We start from the raw sequence: 15,846 nt of genomic DNA on the forward strand, positions 1-15,846 counted from the left end.
CTTTAGCTATGATCAATAATTAATAAAGGAACAATATTAGAGTTCATTTAATTCACATTCAAATATAAGGTCAAATTTATTTTTCATTTTATTCAATTTATTCCATAAATTCGATATAAGCATATCTTTCAATTTATAGCTTCGGATCAAAATCCAATTTCACATTCTTTCATTATGGACCCTATATTTTCAATTTATAAAACAACATCATGACAAGTTTTCAATTTATTCAATTTATTCCTTAATATAAAAAAGTTAATAACCAAGCTTATTAAACTTTACCATTTAGTCCTTATCATAATCTAAGCTTAATTTCTATCAATTTCAAGCCTAATTCATTAATTTATCAACAATGGAAATTTGCTAAAATTTAATAATTGAACAAATTGATACATGGGCTAGCTAAATCAAGCTCCTATGATCACACATTTATAAAAATTACAAGAAAAGGGCTTGATTACCTTGGTATAATTTTGGTCGAATGCTATGGAAGAGTTTGAAGCTTTCTTTGCTTCACAAAAGTGGTAGACGGTGGAGAAGATGATGAATTATCATCGTTCTCCACTTACTTTAATATTTATACTAGGTTTAGTAATTAATTAATCTTAAATAATTAGGTTAATCATGTTTAATCTCATTAATCATTATTAATTTAATCTAAATGGACATCATCAAGTGAACTATATGTGGAGAATTATTTCCCATCAGCACAAGTCCACCATCAACTAAAATGTATGTGGAGAACCAGTCTCTATTGGGAAACATGTGATAGGAGCACCTTGAATCTAGGATCCATTAGGAAGTAAGTTTGGAGCTTTCGCTCATTGAAAATAACAGTAAATCTTTATCTCTTTCTTTGGCAACACTGGCATCAACAACATCTGCTTTACCTTTCTCGTCATTTTCGACATCCCTCTTAATTTTATTTTGAAGTTTCCATCATTCTACCTTAACATGGCCTATATTTTTGCAATAGCCATAGTATTTTGGCCAAGTATTTCGTCATGTATAGGGTTTATAATGTATATATTGTTTTCTCCTTCAAAACCTCTTGTAAAACATTATTTGTTAAACACAATTGAATTTTGGATAGAGCTTTTTTATCTAACCTATCCCGTTTTGGTTGTTCCATATTTGCGGGTTTCCTCTCTACAAGGATCCTCTCAAGATCACTCTGAATCAGTATTGTTGACATGCGAACTTGCCACAGATTTAAATTTGTGATTCCTTCGAACTTGTTGATATCAAACCTTGATGTTCTCATTTTTGAGCGGGTTTAATGAGAAAGCCGAATTAGCTCTGGTATCAACTTGTTGGGAATAAACCCGTGTATGCAATGAACAAGTAAATATAACTAAAATAAAAAAGATCGAACACACAAATTTTATGTAGAAAAACTCCTCAAAAGAGGAAAAAAATACCATGGGAAAAAAGAGATTTCACTATAATAAAGGAGAGTACAAAAGATAGAGAGAATTAAAGGAAAAACCCGAAGCCTAAAAAAATCCCTTCAAAACAAAGAATATAATTCTCTCAATCTAAATATTTCTGTTGTATAAAACATAGAGTAACTAGGCCTATTTATAAGTTGAAATTTGTAGAATATATGACTACAACAACCCTAGGTTAATCAGAGTTGAAGTCGGAAACTAAAAACAAAGTTTAACTATGAGAAGAAAGCCGAAAAACTTAAAGTGCATGTCACCATGTTGTGACTTGGCATCGCATCGTCGACACAAAGAAGGATCGCGTCGTCGTGACGTGGCTGCTTGTTGGGACCAAAAACACTTCCTCGTTGCAACGTCACACACTGTTTGGTTCAAAAATGTGAGGCATAATTGCATAGTATAGAAGAATCCAAAAAATAAAATAAAATTTTAGAAAAGAAAAGAAAAACCTAAAAATACTAAAAGAAAGCTATCAAACTTTTCACCAAAGATAAACTATATTGTTGGTCATCCAACTTTTATGAGTTTTCATTTTGGTAATTGAAAAAAAAATACAAACATGGCACGACCATTATAAAATGTTTTTATTTTAATCATAGTGGTTAATTCAATGTTATTGCACAATCATTTTAGCCACTCAACTTTAACAATTTTTTTTTGGTTACTCATTTTATCTTTTTTTTTTCTTTATTTTTTAGAATTAATTTTAGTTTTTCTAGTAAAATGGAAAACCCTAGATTGCACAAGAAAGCCTATAGGTTTGTACATCAAAATTTTTAAATTTTTACATGGAAAAACTATTTTATCTCTTTAATTTCTTTTACTTTTTCCTTTTTTAAATTCTAGTTTTTTTAGTAAAAGAGAAAAAAACCTAGAGTTTTAAAGGAATTACATAGGTCTTTACAGGAAAAATTATTTTACCTTTTTAATTTCTTTTATTTTATTTTCCTTTTTTGGAATTAATTTTAGTTCTTTTTCCAATAAAAAAGAAAAACTTAAAGCTTTGCAGGGAATTATTTGGGATTTTACACGAAAAACCATTTTATCTTTTTAAAATTAATTTTAGGATTTTCAGTAAAAGGGAAAACATGGGGTTTTCCATTGAATTACTTAGATATTTACAATGAATTGAGTTATAGGAGAAAACTTGGGTTTCACCTTTATTGGTGAATAACCCAATTCCAAAATAAAATAAATTTAAAAAAAAAGAAATAAGTGACCAAAATAAAAATTTATGAAAGTTGCCAAGTAAAAGAAGTATATAATAACATTGAATTTACGACCTAAAGCTAAAATGAAAACATTTTGTAATGGTAATATTCTATTTACATTTCTTCGATAATAAAAATAAAAATTTATGAAAATTGGTTCAACAATTATACATATATAGTTTACCCTAAAACCAAAGAAAAGACAAAAAAAACCTTAATTTCGACTATTTCTCGATTTGTGTGTCATCTTTTGTACATTTTTCTTCCCTTCATTAATTCAACATATTCTACTCTACAATTTGACAATTCAACATTCAATATAAGAATTGATTGTATATTTCCAAAATAGTGTTGTCTTTCAACTTTACTGTCAATATTAGGTTTCTCTCACTACTATGTTAAAGCGTGCCACTTTGATTTGAGTATAATTTATAAGGTTTGAAAAATTAGGATTTCGAGTTTAACATTTTCTTAATCTTATTCATTAATAATGATTTTATCATGAAAGTTTTGGCAAGTCTTTTAAGTGAGAACAAGGTCATTATTTTTATTTATGTATTGATTCATATTAAAACCGTTGAAGAAAGCGAAATTACCAATGTTCAAAGAGATACTAATCTTAGTAGATCAACTCTAAGGAGGTCATACATTTGAATGATAATAGAACTACCAATTATATGAGAAGGAATAAAACGAAAAGTTTAATTATAAGCAAAGATAAATCATAGTTAAAGTTGATGATGGGAATAAAAAGGTGCAATACAATAGATCAAACTTATCAAGAACAAAGATGGTAAAACTAAACAATACAAAAGATGTTGTACAAAACATGTTAGTAAACAAATATAAATACAAATATTTATATTAAATACAATATTTGAATAAATAATATAAACAAATATTTATATTTATGTAAAAACACCAGATCTAAAGAAAACATATTAAATAAATATTTATATTTATTTAAAACATCAGATCTGAAAACAATTAAATAAACAAGATCTTTGAAAAACCAGAAATTGAATAAGGGAATCGAGTTTTACTAGATGTTGAGGCCTATTTTCACAGTTTCCTGAAGACAGATTCAGTCGCTATTATGGTACTTGGAGAAACGTTGGTCGTCTGTCTCCAGGATACAACAACAAAATGATCGAGGCAGTAGCACATCTATAGTGATCAACGAACAAACATTGCATTCTTTTATCACCAAAGCGTTTGAAATTTTGGAGAGAAAAAAAAAGAATTTTTTAGAGTGAAATAAATTTGTTGTGTGTCTTAAAGGAGCCCTTAAATCAATTTGAATATAATCAAATCAAAATGAAAATCAATTTGATTGGAATCAAATCAAATCGAGATATTTGTCATTTTAAAATAGATTTTTTATAATATCTGCTGAGAAAAATAAAATACGTATTGGGTTAAAACATCTGCAGGCTTCAAAGGGCCCAACTGGATTGGACATTTCGCGTCGCCCACATCGTGCGAGTGCGCCTCCAACTCCAGTGGATTTGGATTTGTAGCCCCCCTGCGCGCGAGGTAGAGTATTAGTTTAGTCATTCAATAACCACCAAGTCGATTTACATATATACAAGTTAAACACTTGATTCCCAATCAATGTGGGACTAATGTTTTTCATTTTCCTCAACATAATTCACAAGAAGCTTACTTTGGGCATCAATTTCTCATTCATCACCATTTTGAGCATATGATATCCCATTGTAAAGGTCTTATAAGGTAGATGCGAAACTAGCTTGAAAAGAAGAAACCAAACAAATTTAGAAAATAAAGAAAATAAAAACAACTAAATGAAGAAATTCAAGAATAAAATAAATAAAGATTGAAAACAATAAATAAAGAATATGAAAATTCAAAGGTGGAAGATGGATTAAATAAATCGATGGATATGAATAGAAGATAGTTGTCCAATTGGACCATTTGAGATATAAACCCCATCAAATTCAATTAATGACTTTAATCAACCCTTCAATAGATTAGTCCTTGGAAAATTGAAGGATGAAGAATTAATTCCTACAACTCTTTGCAGAAAATCGAAAAGAAAAACTACTAAAAATTACAAGAAAGCAATCTTGCACAAAAGAAATTAACTTCAAGAGTTGAAAAAATTATTAATGAACGAATGTCTTTAATGACTAATGAAGAGGCCTTTATAGAGGCTAACTAATTATATCCAAATAAAACTCTCAAGTATAATGAAACTCTAATTAACCTAAATAATAAGAAGTTTTAGTAGAACCAAACTTTTTTGTGACTAAGAAACATAAAATTCCTAAACAACTTAGAATACTTAAAAATATCCTAAAATTATAAATAAATAAATAATAAAAATATAAAACCTAATAAATACAATATTTTGTTCATATATAATAAAAATAAGTCAAAAAATCAAACCCAATATGATTTAAACTTGAATTAAAGCTTGAAACTCTTAATTTCCCGCAATAATCCTGTCCAAATATTATGCTCATGCAGTCTTTATTAAAACAATCATAACTTGATCCCCGAACTCAAAATTAAGTGATTTAAAGTGCGCTTTAAAACTAAGATAGATCTTCGAATGCTATGAGACATATCAACCCAAAAATGCCTGGGTTCCATCCAAAAACTAGTCGTAAGTCAACTGATCTTTTGAGCTAGAAAAAAAGCAACATTGATGAATTTAAGTTACTAAAATTTACACATGTACCACATCCAAAGTTGAACTTCGATTTTCGTGGTATTTTTGTCTTGTCAAATGGTCCTTCTAAAAGGTTAAGCCCAACATGTTTTGGGGTTGAAAATTAGGGCCCCATACTCGTATCAGATAATGAGTTGTGCACTTTGCTTTTAGGGTTGTAAATTAACAGGTCGTTCGATGAACTGTTCATGAACAGTTCAATTTTTGTCCGTTTATGTTCATTTATTAAGATAAATAAAGAAACACGAACAACATCATGAGGCTCGTTTATTAAATGAACCGAACACAAATAAAGGTTGTTCAGTTAATTTATATTCATGAACAAGCTTGATTATGTTCGTTTAAAGCTCATTTATTGTTGTTTGTATGTTCTTATTTATAATATCATTATTAATATTTATATTTGACTATTATATATATGTTTTATTTATTGTTTGTTTGTTTATTATTCATGAACATGTTTGAGAACATATTCATTTAATATTCGTGACCATATGTTCATTTAATGTTCATGAACATGTTCATTTAATGTTTCCTATAATCAATATCCATCATCACTTCCTCACTGTAGAATATACGCTTTGTTTGCAAGGCCATTACTTGAGGGTAAAACTCAAATAACCTAGGAAACTTCTCCTCGTCCAACTCCTGTAAAAAGTACATATATCAGAATATTTTGTCAGAAGAATATATGCCCTTCTTACAATGCATGATAAAAATCCAACAAGTAGCCACTAGGAGAGACCTATCAATTGCCCTTGTGCTACGTTAAAATCATACAGGACACCCTAAATGTAATCTGGGAGGGGAAGAGTAAAAGTCACTTCATGGAGAAACAATGGAAGGTAAAATTTAGGTTTCCTGCCAGTAGAGCATGGGCCAAACACGTTGCTAAGATGATGTGACCCTTTCGGGATGTTGAATTCATACTTGTGATGTCTATCAAGCAACCTACGTCAAATTAGCAAGTTTTTCATCTCCCGGTAGGATGTGGAGCATTAATATCCAAGACTCACTGTGGGTTTATCACTCTTCCTCTCAAACTCTATTGCACGAGCTTTAATTAATTTTTTCATGCTCGATTTTTGACTCTTCACTGCCTCTTTCAACGGAGCATGGGCAAAGCGACCACCACTTGTGCCCTAAGTTTTACTAGACTGTTTACCTCCCCTAGCAATTTTCTAGCAAAAAAGTTTAAAATAACTCTGATAATAGTAAAGAAGAAGAATCATGAGGAGAATCGATGCAAGAAAACTCTAAAAATGCAAAAATAGTTGTAAAAGACCAACAAAGACAAGAAAATCGCTAGCAACAGTTGCAAAAATTTCAAAAAGAAAAGGATGCAAAAGAACTTAGAATAAGAGAACCCGAAATATATAGACTTGCCTCCTAAAATGCATCATTTTAAAGAACAAGTAACGTCCAATGGCAACTTACCACCTGTTTTAAAAGGCTATTGTTCATCATTATCACAACTCCCTAGAAACATAGTCATTAGAGTACATTTATGGCAAAATATCACGAGTTTTGATATAAAACTTCCCCAATAAACAGTGTCACCATCCAAAGCAACTTGTAAAAGAGAAAGTTAATGAATCAGATTATCTCAAGGAAAGACGCTTTATGAACCAACTCTTGACTTGAAATGAGGGAATATTGTTGATCTGTCGTAATTCGGTGTAGCAGATTAAACTAGTTTTCGTACTTGACGAGCTTGAATACGAACAATTTTAGTATGTTTTATTTATGTTTTCTTAGTTTAGTTTAAATTCAATCAAAAGTTCATTTTGAGTCTTTTATTGACCTTAGGGGTCAAATGAGGCCTAAAGGTGAGCTAATCCTCTTACGTAGTCTCTTTTTAGCAGATCAACTGTTTGGGAGAAGAAGAAGTTAAACCCTAGACTTGATGACCCTAGGAAGTCATTTAGGTGGGAATTAACCTAAAATTGGTATGACTTATCCGTGAACACCTTCACCCCAAATTAATCTAAACTGTGAGGTCGAGAGATAAGTAGTTCTTACCGACTCATTTGTTTAGTGGAAGATTGAGATATCCTGTTAGGGTAATGACTAGTTTATTGAATAGAAACCCAAAATAAGAATTAGTTATGACCATCAAAGCAAGCTAATCACCCATGCCTAGAATTGATCAAAGTCTATAAATTAGGCTTTCCGAAGTTCTTTATATTTAGATTTTTGCTATTTCTATTTTTATTATTTATAAAAATATAAAAATATTTTCTTTTATGTTTTCCCATACTATAATTCATTTAAATTACTAATTATATCTATTTGTGCTTAGGTTAGAATTAATTTAGTGTTAGTCTTCCTTGGGTATGATCCTCGGAGTAGTTACCTACTTTGTTATAACTATATTGCAACCTGAGTCGTATATTTGCAAACACCGCTTATTTCATATCTTTTGTGCATGATTCTTACTCGTTGGTACGTCTAGAGGTGGTCAAGTTGTCGGTACCGTTGCTAGGGAGGCAACATCACTAAATTAATTTTTATCTTTACATTTAACAGAATAATTAGGAAATATTTAAATTATATATACGAGTTTTATTTTTACTAAATTCTTTTACTTCCTTTTTGATTTTAGTGTATGACTCGTAGTTGGGGAACGCCTATAGAGCCAACCACCGATCCAGAAAGAATAATTCGTAATCGTCGACAACAATAGCAAAAATAGTAGATGCAGAATCCATCGCATGTTGTAGGCAATTTACCACCACAATACAATCCATTTTTCGAAGAAATTAACAATAATAACCCAAAAGAATTATTACCACCACTGCTACCCACAAATATACCTATGGCGCGCAACGAAAGAACCTTGAGGGACTACACACTACTAAGTCTGGAGATGGTTCAAGGAAGTATAATAAGGCCAGTCATCACGACTAATAATTTTGAAATTAAACCAGCAATGATCTAGATGGTCCAGAACAATTTCCAGTTCAGAAGCACAATGTCTGAGAACCTAAATCAACATCTAAAATGGTTTCTTTAACTTTGTGATACTTTTAAATATAACAGCGTCATCGATGATGCTATTCACCTTCAATTGTTCCCCTTTTCTTTAATAGTTAATGCTTTCTCTTGGTTAGACTCACAGGCACCGGGATCTATCGCGACATGGGATGAACTAGCAGGAAAATTCTTACAAAAGTTTTTTTCTATCAGCAAAACAATCCAACTAAGAAAGGAGATTGCAACTTTTAAACAACTAGAAGGAGAAAGTTTTCACGAACCTTGGGAGTATTTTAAAAATCTAATTTAGAAATGCCCACACCATGGATTACTCAAGTGGCTAAGACTGCAAATGTTCTATAATGGGTTGGATGCACACGCACGATCAAGACTAGATGGAGCCATAAGAGGAGCCCTAATGAAAAGGACATATGAAGATGCATATGAATTGATAGAGAATATAGCAATGAATTCCTGCTAGTGGCCAACTGAATGATACACATATGGCCATCTTCGGTCAAAGTTGTCCAAGAGGATGATAGATATCAACAGATTGTAATAACCCTCACCCGTATCCGTCACTGGAATAGGGTTATGGAGCATTACCAGACCTATCGAACAAGTTACAATTAATATGGAAACCAACACATTTTCACATTCAAACCTATTTAAAACATGCCTTTCATAAGTAAATACTCATCATATACCAAATGACCAAATGGCCATCTTGAACCATCACCAAAACCTTTATCAGAAAGACTCAAGCCTATACGTGCCATATAACCAATATCACAAAGCTTATAAATACCAAACCATAGCTGGATAGTGTGATGAGATCTCTGACGACTTCCAACCTGAGCAAGCCTTCGAAACTCTATAAACATAGGAAAGAAAAAAAGTAAGCTATAAAGCTTAGTAAGCTTGTATGAAAATAAAATCATGTTATTAAAAAATCGCAATTAAAACAATTATTCAAAATATGATATAATTCATATGATTGCACCATTCTATTTCAAATTCATGCACATAGTTAATCCAGATTTTCATGAGTTTATTCATTCAAAACACATATAGTTTGAACACTTCTTATAAATTCATTCACATTTTCATATGCATAAGCAATTATATATATACTTTATTCAATTCAATATTCATCACCTTTTCTTTAGCCAAGTGAATTATCATCAAATAACGATATTTCGCACACTATGTGCCATATGTATATTTAATTAAAACAACTATAACTCATATCTCACATATCATCTATACAATTCACATAGATCATATTCCAATTCATTCTCAATCATATAATTGGTAACAGTATAATGCCCGTTGCACCTAATGAAACATCGAAGGATACTCGGGTGATACATATTATGTGCATTAATTGGTAATCCATTAATTCATTATCATTTTCGCTCTTTCGAGCCATGATCAGTAAGCTCATTCCGAGTTGAAGAACGATCAGCTCTATCGAGCTGAAACGGTAAGCTCATAAGAGTTGATATATTGGTAAGCTCATACGAGCTGTGGTGAGTTCGTAACAAATGGAGGAGCTCGACCAAAACAGTAACCTTAGTGACATGTCACTCGTATCTTATGATTTTCTATAGTTCAAATGGGGCTCAGTATTACTCAAGACATTTCAAATTAAGCAATTCAATATCGTTTATTTCAACCATTCAATTCACATATATATACATATTCATTTCGCACCATTGCAATTAAATGAAAGTTCGATTCTAATTATACGAACTTACCACATTGCATAATTTAAGCAATTAAATCAATATGTCCAACTCGAATATTCAAATGCCTATCACACATACACCTCAATAGGTTAGAGTCTCAAATATGCATATAACCAACATTTCATCCATGAATGCTTCAATTTGGCATTCAACTCACATAGCATTTCATTCATACATTTCATAAAATTTCATTTCCATTTTCATACATCCTCATAACACATATATTATATTTCATATACATGATACACTAAGAACTTACCAAATTACCTTTATTTGATTCTCATTTAGGTTTTGTACGTATCTATATCACTTAATTCGATTGTACTTTCATTCTCGTCTTGACTTTGCCCGTTGAACCATTTGGAATTGTTAAGGATACTCAGAAATCATAGATCATACAATGTCATATCTCAGATATGGTCTTACATGTTATCACATATTGCTGCCACTGCCCCAGACATGGTCTTATACGAAATCATATAACGATGCCAATGTCCCAGACATGGTCTTACACGTAATCACAATACAATGCCAATGTCCCAGACATGGTCTTACACGTAATCACAATACAATGCCAATGTCCCAGACATGGTCTTACATGTTATCACCACTTAGTAATCCTAATGTCATGACATTTGTATCCTATTCTATTCCTAAGGTTCATACGGGGCTTTTGGACGTCGTAACTCTGTCAATTTCGGCTCGTATTCATGACAATTCATCATTCAATTCAATTCAATAATAATTAAGAATTTATAACACAATTTAAATACGTTTTTAGCATACGAACTTACCTCATTTGTTGTAACAAAAAATTAGGTTGACTAATTCGATACTTTATTTTCCCCCGTTCTCTATCTGAATCTCATTTTTCTCAATCTATATAAAAAAATTTTTATTTAATCATTAATTCATTCAATTTAACACAATTTACACATTTTAGAAAAATTACACTTTTTCCCCTATTATTTCATATTTTTACAATTTAGTCCTTATCACATAAAATCACAATTTCATGCAATTTCATCCTACCCATGCTTAGCCGAATTATTATTATTGCTTTATCAGCCCATATTTTCCAAATAATCACACTTTTAACCACATAATTTCAATATTTCACAATTTAATCCCTAATTTGCATTTTTATCAAAAAATCACTTTATAAAATATGAAAAATCTAACATCAAATATTCATATTTCACCATTAAACATCAAAGAACACATAAGCTCATCAATGGAAACTATCAAAATCTTTAACAATTTTGAAATCGAAGACACGGGCTAGCTAGTACTAGTTGCAACGATCTCAAAAACGTAGAAATCATTAAAAATAGATCAAAATCCATACCTATTTGAGCAAAAATACCATGGCCGAAAGTCAAGCTCATCCATGGTTGTTTCAAACTCCATTTTCGATTGTAAATTGGATGAAAGAATATGATAATTAACTTTGTTTTATTTATTTTATCTTTTATTATCAAATACCAAAACTAACCTTTAAAAACATTAGTAACTACACCAAATGCAACTCCACTATCATCCACTAACTCATAAATGGGTTATTTGCCACATAAGGACCTTTACTTTAAATTTCTATAGCTATTTGACATCTTTAGCTTATAGAACACAACTTTTGCACTTTACTCGATTTAGTCCTTTTTATCAAATTAAGCACTCAAATGATAAAATTTCTGCACGAAATTTTTACACAATCATAATATCATACTGTAATTATTAAAATAATAATAAAATAAATTTTTTGACATTAAATTCGTGGTCCCAAAACCACTGTTTCGATTTGACCAAAAAAACGGGATGTTACACAGATTGTAGGTAGGTTAAACTGTACAGAATCCTCATCCAGTGTGTCATCGATATATGAAGGAGATAAACCTCTCTTCCATTACATCAATAATCCTACCAAAGACTTGAACTACATTAGGAATAGGGGTGGAAACCCTTATTCAAATACTTATAATCTCAGATGGAGAGATCACCCAAACCTGAGATGAGCCGGAAACCAGGGATGAGGTAATAATTCTAACCAAGTTAAAAATTCTAATTATCAACCTCTTTATCTATAGAATCCTTAGGAAAGGGCCAACTCGAATGACCATATTGTATGTGGTCAATGCTGGCTCGGATTGAGGGTGAGATGCAGTCATTGAGGGACTAAGCTCAAAGATAAGATGAACCAATTAATGAGCATGATGGGAGATATCAAAAGGTAAATTGGCACGAAAATCCTGAGTAACAGAAAATAATCATCGGAGAGAGCAAAATCTAGCTCTGTTCGAGTAAAGTACTGAGTTGCCCAAAAAAACCAAATCACGAGGAAAACAATAAGGATTCTAAAGATCTTCAAAATAACACCCAAGAAGTTGAGAATGAACCAGAACAAGAAAAAGTAGTCGATCTAGCAGCTAAGCCGGAGAAAAAGCCAGTCAAGGAACCTGTAATTGTAAAAGTACCATTCCCTTCACGATTGGAGGAAAAACAAAGACGGGATGAAACTGAATTTGTAATTTTTTAAAACTTATTCAAAATGTTAAATGTTAACTGATGTGATCTAGCCTCGGTTGAGTGCGTTGAGTCGTTTTTGTTGCCTGATCATCGAACAATGAAGTTTTGTTCGTCTTGTGCAGGTAGGAAGATATTCAGCTAAGAATGGGATTAGATGTTCAATTAGCTTCAAAAGGGTTTAGGTTTAATGGTTTTGGTTCGGCTATTGAGGAAAATTTAGTATAGGATAATAGTAAATCGGTTGAGATGGAAGATGGAATAAAACGGGCTTAAAAACAAGAAGGAACCAACACTATGATTAAGTGTTGACTCGAATCTTATATGTTCTTAGATGGCAAGGTGAAAGGTGATTAAGAGAAACCTCGACCCACTATTTATTGAAGATAGGAACCTCGGTATAAGGATTCAAACGCCACACGAATAACGTGACAAGTTCGGTTAAACAAAAAACTAGGTTAACGCCACTAACTACGTAGATAAGTCAATGGATTCTTTAGACGAAATTGAGAGAAGAAAAATCTCACAAAATACTTAAGTCAATATTAAAATTGGCAAAAATTTCCAACAACCAGCAAATAACACAATATTTATAGTAAAGTCTAAGGCTAGTCGAACAGTCAACTGATTTCAACTTTTAATGAGTTGAAATTTCCAGGAAACTTCCAAGCAGCTTCTTTGAAGATTCTCATGCATAAGGGACGTCAATGGACAGCTCTAAATGGCTGGTTTCAGCTGGAAATTAATGGAGGTATCTTGGGAGCTGAATGAGACTTAAGTAGATGTGGCCATAGTGCTTGAATGAATTAAGTGTACTGTTTTGGTTAGCTGAACAGCATTGATGATTTTTAAAAGGGTCTTGAGTACTCCAATGGCTATTAGGTGTGAAAGCTAAATACGAACAGCCTCTTCTGTGTGAAAGCATAAAATCGAACAGCCATGCCATGTGAAAAGAACTTTCAGCAATGTGAAAGGAATTATTCAGTTGAATGGCCAGCTTGGGAAGAGAAATCAGCAGCTCTTTTGCCGAAAAGATGCTTGGAAAAAATTGAACCATCAGCACACCATATTCATGCTGTCCAATGTATGTACCTGAAACAACTAAATTCAGCAAATTAATTAGCTTAGGACATGTTAAATACGACAGCAACTAAAACACCATATTTCCTACATTAATTCGGTTGGAATTGGGACACATTAAAATTATGCAATGAGCTGAAAAAATTTATGTCATGAGCTAACTAAGACATATTAAAAATATGTACTAAAATAAAACATATTTAATCACATAATTAAATTGTCCAGATATTGACAAATTAAATACTTAACAATTATTTGAACCGAAACAAATAATTGCATTTTATTTAATTCCAGCAACTAAAGTTGTAAAGAATTAAAACAAACTCAAAACGAGCAAACAAGCTCATTGAGTTGAAAACGAGCTGAATTGAGCTCAACCAGCTTGAATCGAACTAATTCAACTCGCAAAGGATTGCGAGCAACACTTAGGGACTTGGTCCAAAAGGGTGCTCGAGGCGTGGCCATATCATCAACCAAGCAACTAATATGCCATCTTAAGTGTGCAAGTAACTAACCGGAGTTTTTTTTCAAACTATACGTGATTTTTAGGTCGCTTGGCGCAAGTTTGTCAAATTCATCAACCAAGAGGGCTGTGATGGTGGAAGATTCTTTGCAAGCAAATGGCCCGATTTGAGGACAAATGGCTTTAAAGAGGGAGGGGATCATATGGCCCCGCCCCGAGTACCCTCTTGGACTAAGGTATCGATACCTAGGCTTATATTGATACCCACCTAAAAACGATATCAAAATTGCTCTCTGTTTCTCAAAAAAATTAATTTTTGGGTCAAGGTATCAATACCTTTTCCTCAAGTATCGATACCTTGGGTTATGATGACACAAAAATAGTTGGAAAATTTGCTAAAAAGCCCCTGCACTAATTCAAAACATTCAAACACTTCCAAACCAATTCAATTACCCTAAATCTCATTAAAATTCACCACAAAATCTATATAATAACATCATATATGCATGCATATGTGAAGATATTATAAATTTCTTTCAAAATCTAATAAAATATGTCATTAGATCACCAAAATAATAATGTTTCCAAAGTTTACATTTTAGTCCATCTAATATTCACCTATACTAAGAACCTATGTACATGCCATACTAACCCCAAAATTCATACATACAACCTTGACTCTTGGAATGGTGATGAGATAGGATGCACGTGACCTCCATATTAGCCCAATGGGATCTACTTCACCTACGTGTTAGAGAATTAACGCGGTAAGTCTATAAAGACTTAGTAAATACTTCAAGATTTTTATAATTTACTATTAATAATAATATAAAATAAAATTATATTAATTTTATAGACATATAATTCACATCAATTTAGTCCCTAAATTTTAATATATTTTTCTTAAAAATTACACTTACCATTACTTACCATAACCCATTAATTGATAATAATCGAATTACGACACTATAGCCCAATGTAGACTAGCTGAACACTTAGGATATACGAAAATAAATTGATAATGCATATCATATATCACTAAGAACAAAGTGAAAATAATGATAAGCACCGAACTGCAAATTAATAACGATAAGCACCAAAGTGCAAATTTTTACAACAATAAGCACCGATGTGTGAAATAATACGATAAGCGCGTTAATTTTCCTTAATTGCATGCCGTCCATATCCTAACAGTTTGAGACTTGTCTACATGGGCTTTTATTATTAAATATTTTTATTCATTCACATGACAGAAAATAACATAACTTTGTATTTTTCAAGATTTAGTCCTTATCACAATAATAACACTAAAAATTGTAAATTCTCTTCGTTTTAACCCCATACAACACTATAATTTTTACATCACTTCATTTAAACTCACTTTCCACATATCCATAATATCATAACATATTTTAATTTCTTTCAATTTAGTCATTTTTCATTATCACCACAATACGTCATATAATGGTAGACTAAAGTCAAAATTCATAACATTTACATTACTTACCCCTACTAAATACTTATTATGATATCATTAATTTAGTAATTAAACTACTTAATTAACATAATTAATTAATTAACACAACTTAAACAAAATTACAACTTGAAGTACTTACAACCAAAATTTGAATGATGAGTTTTTCTTCTTTTCTACTCCTTAGCCACTTCTTTTCCTTTCCCTTCACTTTTGTCCTCAAACTTC

The 15,846-nt window shown here is 31.5% G+C and overlaps 1 non-coding gene across 1 annotated transcript; it reads right to left on the reverse strand.

Annotated features, from left to right (window-relative positions):
• Nucleotides 1-8,553: 8,553 nt before the first annotated feature.
• Nucleotides 8,554-8,660, reverse strand: LOC121216510 (small nucleolar RNA R71). The gene has a single exon (XR_005912690.1). It is a non-coding gene; the product is annotated as a small nucleolar RNA R71 (small nucleolar RNA).
• Nucleotides 8,661-15,846: the final 7,186 nt, after the last annotated feature.

The sequence above is a fragment of the Gossypium hirsutum genome, chromosome D04 (assembly GCF_007990345.1).
Source record: "Gossypium hirsutum isolate 1008001.06 chromosome D04, Gossypium_hirsutum_v2.1, whole genome shotgun sequence".
NCBI classification, from domain to species: domain Eukaryota; kingdom Viridiplantae; phylum Streptophyta; class Magnoliopsida; order Malvales; family Malvaceae; genus Gossypium; species Gossypium hirsutum.